Consider the following 9,502-nt stretch of genomic DNA (forward strand, 5'->3'; position numbering starts at 1 on the left):
GTGCTAAAAAAAGAAAAAACGAAGGAGAGGTTCCTGGAGGGGAACATGGCAGTTGGGCCACTATCCTTGCACTTCAAGTTTCAAAAGTCAATTGGGTTCCTAACTGACCCTAACTGCCATCCATAGAGTAACCAGCCTGTTAATATTATTATTTAATTAATTAATTTATATGCCGCCCACACTACCCAATGGTCTCTGGGCAGCTTACAACATTTAAAATACAATAAAAATTCAGAACAATTAAAATACAATTAAAACATATATATAAAGATATTACTACTACGTACTACTCGTACTTTGGGAAATATCCTAGTTTTGTAAGCTCTGTACTTTATTTGTACCAAAGCATTGCATGTTGTAAAACTATGGATGTACTGTATATAAAATAAGGCAAAATTAAAAACAAACATCAAGAGGGTGGGGGAGCAAGCTATCAGCAGTTTACTAACCCCATCTCTCCAGATATTTGTGGCAAACTAGATGTTATCCAAGGGACACTTGGAATAGACTCCTGAAAACTGCTGCTGTTCCAAGATGGATGTTCAGTGGGTGCTTTTCTAAGGCCATCATAATGGTCAACAACAACAAAAGTATGGAAAATACAAATCATTGTTCAATCTTTTGAAGAACACACTGTTCCTCAGGCAAAATGGAAAAAATGAGCAGGATGGGAAAAACAAAGAAGAAAGCAGGGGTAGGCTAGATTTTGGGTTGTTGCTTGTGTGTTGTTTGTTACTGGAAGTAAAAAAGGATCCATTTTAGTTGCCCTAGTGAAGGTATCCCCTTATATATCTTGGAAACATATCACAACCACTTTCCAAGAGTTTTTCAAGTACTGTATTTGTTTTATGCCAACACAAGTATACATGCTTTTAATCTTATTCCTAGTTTCCTCTACTCTTGATCACAATGTTCCTCACAATGGTTTTTCATTTTTTAAAAAAGGAGAGGGATAATTGCAAGTGTCTCCTGTATATTATCTAGACAAGTCTGTTCCTTCAGTATATTATCTAGCTTGTCTTAAAACAGAAAAGGTCAAAATGGTAATTAATTCTTAATACAATCCTTGAAACAAGATCGCTCCTGTTTAGCTGCTCCCTGCAAAACACTATTGCATGTATTGGACATATAGTGGTTATCTATTATGCCCTAGTAAGCAACAGTGTGATATAGCAAGGCATGAGAGACCAGGAGTCAGATCTGAAATACAAGACTGACCTAGCAAGAACCAAAAACAAGCAAGCTTACAAACAAAAACCCAGAAAACAGCCAATGAAACACAACTGAAAGGATAGGCAAATTCTCAAGAAGTAGAAAAATATAGACTGCATATTTTGTGACCTTTTTTAGAGAAGAAAGGGATATATTATAATTGTCTTATACTGTACATATTAATGTGAATGTTCTTAGTTTATTGGTATATGCAAAAACAATTGTACATATGAACTGCTGGATAGCTCAGTGCTTTAGGTATGGTTGGGAGTTTGATTCTCCACTTTGCCTCCTAGACAGGGGCTGGATGTGATGGTCCATAGGGTCCCTTCCAGCTCTGCCATTCTTAGATTATTGTTATCATCAATGCAACAGTTTTATTGCCCCTTCTTTGTAACAGCCCCTGAAGAAGCCAGAGAGTAATTAATGAGCTGGAGTAGATTTTGTTATTTTAGTAAACAACTCAATTATTCTGTATCTTTAAGACTGTCTCCATTGGGCCAGACTCAGCCGTATGCTGCTTGTCTTTAAACAATGCTACAAAATCTGTGGTCTTTCAGTTATTACAACTCTGCAATGCTCATTCTTTTCCATTGGTTACACTGGCCAGGGCAGATAATAGTTGCAATCCAACAATCTATGAGGGCCACTCTTTCCCTACCCTTGATCAATAGAATGTCGTATATTACCAAGAATTGGCTGCCCTTTCATGGCAATTAAAACTACCTGGCAGTCACCTCACTCTGCTTAAAGATAGAGATGGCCCTGCGTACCCAGCACATTAAAATCTGTTGCATAGTTATAAACTAGTAATTGGCACCAGAGGCAACCAAGGAGGAAAGTACAATCCTGTGCACAAACAATACAATGTATTGGGGGGGGGGGGTTCTCTCCTCATTTTGTTCTAGGAGAAATAAGCATACTGCTCATATTCTTTCCTCAGTGACTATGTTGATACAGAGTCGTAATTAAAGTATATTGCTATGGAAAAAGTAAATATATGAATATACTGGGGCAGGTAACAGTGCCCTTCCTGTTCTTTGTAATGCAGCGCTCATGATCCTTCCCTATTAGCTATGCTGGTTAGGGCTAATGGGAAGTGTAGTCCAGAAACATATGAAGGGCAACTGTTGACCCCTCCCTGATCTATATTAACAGAATTCTGCTGATGGATCTGCCTACCACATTTGTTTGGTGGTAGTATAAGCCTTTTGTCAAATGCATATAAGCCAGGCATCATCATTGCCCATCTTAATACCAAATTGATTGAGCAAGTGCATCCTGTGTGATATTTATATTTAAGATAATTGAGAAACCACTGCTAAAACAGGAGATGGTTGGATGCTCTCTGTCCTGTGACAACTGTTACTACCTGGCATGTGATACCAATAGTCTAAGTAGATCTCGGTTAAATCTGCTCTTATTGCCTGATTGATAGAGAGGCATAGTACATTTGTGCAAGAATCTGTCTCTATCCAGAAAGTTTTCTCTAAATGCCTTTGATATGTACTGTATTGTAGGAAGTACATTTCAAAATATTGTGGACATTATGGCTCTATATTAGGGGTTTAATATGGTTGGATTCTACTTGCCTCTGTTTGGAGGGCCAAATGCTATCTGACCTTAGGTACATTGATTTGATCAATAAAATTTAATTCAGTTGATCTTACTTATATGCAAGTATAGTTATGACAGGACACTTACAAATCTTTATAACAAGGAAAGGTTTTACTAGAAAAATGTAACTTTATAATGAGAAAAGGTTGAACCAGAAAAACACTATTTGTACATGCCAAATCTTTCCTATGTGATTTAAGGTGCAATGTTTGCACAATTACTTTAGAATAAGCTGCACTGAAATCCATAGGATATATTTCTGAGTATAAGCATAAGCATGCTGTTTAAACACACTATTTTCCTTTTTCATTGTAGCATGAACTGTGTTTTGCATCTAACAGGGAGTTAGCTTAACTGAAAACTATTTTTATGCCAAGCTCTATTGCACATGTGGAACTCCTTTCCCAGAAAGGTTTGCCATACTCATTTGAGTGGAATTCATGAATATACCTAACAACAGAGGAATAAACTCAAAGAAATATTGTTTGTCACCAAAATGAATGAGATAGCATTGCAAATTGAAAAGACAAATGTTTGTTATCAATGTCCTAGGATGACTACTTACCTGAGAAAACAAATATAGTTTATAGTTAGACATGTATTAATGACTGCAGTGATGGCCCAGTGTAGCTGGCCAGTTATGTGTCTCCAGAGAAGAAATCATCATAGTGTTTGAGAAAACTCTTTCAATATTGTGTTCAATAGGAGACTACACAGTATGTGAGCCTTAACATGAATAGCACCAATTGTTGCAGCTGTTGGTTGATTTTGCTGACTGTCCAGGCATAAAAAAATGAGAGGTTTGCAACTGGTTCCGGGTTCCCATACTATCCAATTAGCCATATTGTACCCAAATTCCCATCATGTCCATTTCCACTATCAGCTGGCGTGGATACAGTTCTAATCCCCTTCTCAACCTCTGTTTGCCTCATGTCCCTGGTATCACAAAGGTTTGCTCTCTGGTCTTAGGTTTCCACCCTGAGATCTCATGAAATAACACCTATAAATGGAAAAGCTGGAATTAAAATAAAAAGGGGCAGAGTTGGAATTTCCTACTAGTGATACAACACTATAGTTGGTGCTCAAACAAGAAGGCCCCAGCCCTGGTGGAATTGTGGAATGTTGTGGAAGAGTTAATAGCAGACCTAATTTGACAGTTAAAATTTACCTCAGAGGTCACATATAGTTACTGTAGGTGATTCTTCATTGAAGGGCTTCAGATGTAGAAAAATTAATCCGTTTAGAAATAGCAGACATGCAGCTTTTAAGTCTTTTCACAGCTGCTCTCACAATTATCCATTTCATACTTCACAAATCCATACATTATTACAATATTAGTTATATACAAAAAACACAGATTGATAAAAAAATAAAGGAGACAATACTGTATCTTGAGTCACAAGAATTGCTAAAAACACTAAGCCCTTGATAATTCATATATCATTTCAGATACTTGATATAGTAAATAAACAACTAGTTCTAAAAATCTTCCTGTTTAAAGCTATAATACTGTATCATCAGTAGAAGTGGTTACATCCGATAAAACATTAAGAAGCATTAAAGGTAATACTCTTTCATTTATTGGGTTGCACTCCCTTATAAATTTTGCAACACTGAAATGGCTGTGTTGCTTATCTGTCTTAAAAAACAACATTGATTTCAACACAGATCATGATAAAAGCATATAGGAATTTTTCCTTTCTTGTTATCTCAGCACTCAGGAAGGGAAAAAACGCCCCCCTGCTGTGAACAACAAAGGAGGTGGTTAACCATTACAAAAAAAGTAATTTGGATGGGAGCTGTGTTTGATGTACTGCTGTTACTGGTTAACGCTGGTTATGGCTTTTTTTTTCAATTTTGTACTAATTAATAAATGTGAAAGTGAAACATTACTGCTTTAGGACACAGTTTTTCTAGATTGCTGTCTACAAATGCCTTGTACCACTGTTTCTTAATATCATACGATTTATAATCATTCAAGCCAATTGGACAGGCAACATCAAATTTTTGTGGCCTAACAAATAAATTCTGTTTTACGTTTATTTTTCTGATCTACTACCGAAACATCAGATAATGCTGGAGGTCAATGAAATTCTCTTATTTTGTTGGCGGGGAAGCACTATAGTCCTTTACATAATTTCAGGATTTCTAAGTTTCCTTTTTCCTAAGTTGGTATTGCTCTAGCAGCAAAATAATGTTGATGAGCTGTTGTATTGCTCAGTGGTTTAGGTATCTGGCTGTGGAGCCAGAGGTTGGGAGTTTGATTCCTCACTGTGCCTCCTTGACAGGGCTCTACTTAATGATCCATAGGGTCCCTTCCAGCTCTGCAGTTCTAAGATTTCACAGAAGAAGGCAAAACTAATGGGTCTTGGAGCAAATCAAGCATCGACTATCTCTGGAGGCAAAAATAACAAAACTGAGGCTGTTGTACTTTAGGCATATCATGAGAAGGCAAGATTCTTTGGAAAAGATAATAATGCTAGGAAAAGTTGAAGGCAGCAGAAAAAGAAGACCAAATATACGAAAGATCAACTCCATAAAGGAAGCCACAGCCTTGAATTTAGAAGAGCTGAGAAAGGCTGTTGAAGACAGGACATTTTGGAGGTCATTCATTCAATTCATAGGATTGCCATGAATTGGAGGCAACGTGATAGCACATACCAACAAGAAGAAACTGAAGATTACATGCTCCCGAACCTCAAATTATGTTCTGAACTACCCTTTTATATGCTGCCCAGAGACCTTTGGGCAGCATATAAATTAAACAAATAGTATTGTTGTGATTGGAAAAATCCTCCTTCAAAATGAAAAAAATTATTTCTAATCAATGTAGTTTTCCCCCCGCATTTCACGTTAACTGTGACTGATTTCATGCAAATAAGAAAATGAACAGATAACTAGGTAAAAGGAATAATCGTCAGCACTGTATACCACAATAACTGTGGTTGAGAAGTTGTGGATTGCATAAGGAGTTGTTCTAATGCTTCATGGGAGGCAACTAGATTATAACAGACAAATTCTGTTTTGAAGTAAACTTTCACACACAAAATAAATATGACTGCCTATGGCTGAACTCAATATACTGTTGTCTACTCATTCAAGTTCAGTATCATAATTGTATTAAACATGTACTACTGAAAGGGAGTGTTATTTAAAAAATTTAAACAGAAGACTAAAAATGTGAAATAAAAGATTCTATAGTTGTGGTTTAGAATTAGAACAACCAATCAGAACAGATACTATGATAACATTCAGTTTATGCTCTGCAATAATTTTAGAATTACAGGACTGCGTTCACTTAATACATTTGAATGACCTGTGACTGAAAAATTCAAGTCACTGGTGCTACATGAAACAAGTGAAATACTGAGGGTCTTAGTACATTTTCAAATCTGTGCCATGGTTATTTAAAGGACCAGATAGTTCCATGGCAATTAGCAATGTAAACATGTACCAGTTTTATCGTGTTAAATGCAAGATAAATAAATACGCAAGTATATTACTACCACTTAACCACTCCCATCTCCCCACTCTGTTAATTAACAATAAGTTGTTGTTCTACTTTAAAGTGGAGGCCAATCTTCTGGGACATATTTGAGAAAGTGGTGTGAGAAAGTATTACGAAAAACAGCAGCCTCTGCCATAGAAGGAAAATAATCTTGAATAAACAAAGGAACGGATCTCTCTCTAAGAAGTGGAGCAATTACTTGCTAATCATCTAATTCAACAATACATCACCTTGATACTTTTTGCAACATAGAGGTGACAGTTTCATCCACAACTTGTACTTACTTGTCTGTTTATCTTCATTGGGATTTCCAAATGGCCAGATTACAATTGTCATTAACCCTAGGCAGCATAGCCCAGTGTGGAATACACTTTGCCTATCCCAAACTGAAACAAAGTTATTTGTAAAATTTCTCTCAGCACTGGGTGTACCCTGGAGAGAGCCTTCTCAGACTTTTTCTGGGCAAGGACCTTAATACAGACATTGTACAGCTACCTATATATTGCCACCCCAGCAGCATTTAGACAGCATCTTAGATGGCTAAAATGACCAGTATAAGGACCAAATTCCTCAATTCATTGACACATACAGACACATCTTGATGAGTGTTTACATCAAAATAAAATTTTAAAATATTGGAAAAGTTGATTATGGTTCTTCTGCATCATAATGGTTATGGCCCTCGTTTGTCCAATAGTTTTCAAAACAGTCTATAATGTAACTAAACTAATACAGTACTGCATTTTAGCTTAACAAACTCAAAATCTAGCTCCTTCTGGTCCTACATGTAAAAACCTGAGTACTGTAAATATAAAGTTCCCAAAGAAGCTCCACAGTTGCATTTAGCTATAACTACAATGAAGGTTAGAACCCAAAGACAACTTCTGTCTCGAGTACCATTAAAAGTACCAGTATATGGAGGGCGGATAATAATTTTCAGGGGGGGGCTTACAAGTACAACTTTATATCTTTTAACAGTATGTTGTCCTTTAGATTGTCTTGTACACAATCAGACCCCTGTAAGAAATAATCAGGTGTAAAATACTTTAGTTGCAATCTACATGGTGCTAATAATTTCAGATACCAGTGTCTCAAGAGTAATAGACACCAGAGAATTTGTGGGATCACAGCCTAGAAGCAGCAGCAACAAATGTTCTTCTGCTATTATTTTCCATATAGCCTGTTATTAATGTCTTTTGTTTGGGGTTGTATCCTTGGCAGCCAAGACGTTGTTTGGTTATTTCATATGCTGCCACCTGCTGCTAGCACACAAGAAAAATAAACAGAAAGTCCATAGGCCTGAAGGCAGTTTTCAATTGCATAATAAAATGTTCTTCTTGCAGGCATCCTTCAGTCTCAAGATACTATGGTAACGTGCTCTGAATAGAGGTCTTGGAACAGTGTCTAGTGTGGCTGAATACAAGAGTGACAATCCCTTCCACACTGAATACAATTTGTCCCCTGTCCAGCTCCCTGATTTTGCTAGTTTCAGGACTGCCCAATTTGAAGAGGCACTTGTACGGCCTGCTGAACAAGTGCCTCTTCAAATTGGGAGAGGCCATGATGTACTGCCTGCCTCCAGGCTGAAAGCTTAGACATCAAGGTTTCCATCTGTTGAGGTCCATTCCTAAGGCCTTCAGATATCCTTATACTGCAGCTGTGGTCTCCCTCTGGGGTGATTTCTCTGCACTAATTCTCCATACAACAGATCTTTTGGAATCCAATTGTCAGCCATTCTCATGACATGCCCAAGCCAATGTAGACATCACTGTTTCAGTAATGTACACATGCTAAAAATTCCAGCTCATTCTAGGACTACTCTATTTGGAATTTTGTTCTGCTAGGACCTAGGTGATACCAAAAATGCATAGGAAACAATGCATATGGAACGTATTCAGCTTCCTCTCCTGCAATACACAAAGAGTCCAGGACTCACCGCAGTACAGGAGTATACTCAGGACACAGGCTCTATAGACCTGGATCTTGGTATATGCCGTCAGCTTCTTATTAAGCCATACTCTCTTTGTGAATCTAGAGAACATGGTAGCTGCTTTGCCAATGCATTTATCCAGCTCAACATCTAGAGAGAGGGTGTCAGAGATCGTTGAGCCAAAGTACACAAAATTATGAACAATAATTATTGTGTAGAGATGGTAATAGAGGGAGGTGAGTCCATGCCCTGGCCCATGACCTGGGTTTTCTTCAGGCTGATTGTTAGTCCAAAATCTAGGCAGGGCTTACTAATATGATTCATAAGATGTTGGAGGTCTTCAGCAGAATGGGTGACAACAGCTGCATCATCGGCGAAGAGGAAGTCCTGCATGCATTTCAGTTGGACTTTGGTCTTTGCTCTCAATCTAGATTAAACAGCTTTCCATCTGATCTAGTCCGGAGACAGACACCTTCTGTTACAGTTCCAAAAGCGTGCTTCAACATGATAGCAAAAAAGATCCCAAACAAAGTCAGCGCGAGGAAACAGCCCTGTTTCACTCTGCTTCGGATGTCAAAGGGATCTGATGTTGAGCCATCAAAAACTACAGTGCCCTTCATTTCCTCATGAAAGGACTTTATGACGTTAAGGAGTCAAGATGGATATCCAATCTTGGGAAGTATTTTAAAAAGGCCATCCCTGCTAACCAAATCAAAGTCCTTTGTTAAGATCTATGAAGGCCACAAAGAGTGTCTGTCGTTGTTTCCTACATAGTAAAATGTAAAAGGAAGATTATTGTTACCTGCATGACAGCTGTGCTTCCAGGTACAGCAGAACACTATTTTATTACTTATTCGAAATATTTATAACTTGCAATTCTCAACCGGACTCAAGGCAGTTACACAAGAGGACTTCTAAATAGACACACACCGTTGCACTATAAATCTAAAAGTTCAGAATCCTTTATTAGTTTCAACATCACCATTCTTTCTAACAGCACACTAAAGTGGCTGAAAGCCGGTGGGATTTAGGGGCCATGATGAAACAAGAGGATCAATATGATCAGAGAATCCCTGGAATATACTGTATAGATATATCTTCTCCATTGCATGCCCTCTAGTATTCTCTTATAGAGTCAGGACACGTTACTGGATGCTAGGTGAATGGCAGTCCTGTGTGCAAAATGGGGAAAGACGATGGAATCAGTATCCCGATAGGTAAAATCAATTCCTCAA

This window comes from Pogona vitticeps, chromosome 4 (assembly GCF_051106095.1).
Source record: "Pogona vitticeps strain Pit_001003342236 chromosome 4, PviZW2.1, whole genome shotgun sequence".
Lineage (NCBI taxonomy): Eukaryota > Metazoa > Chordata > Lepidosauria > Squamata > Agamidae > Pogona > Pogona vitticeps.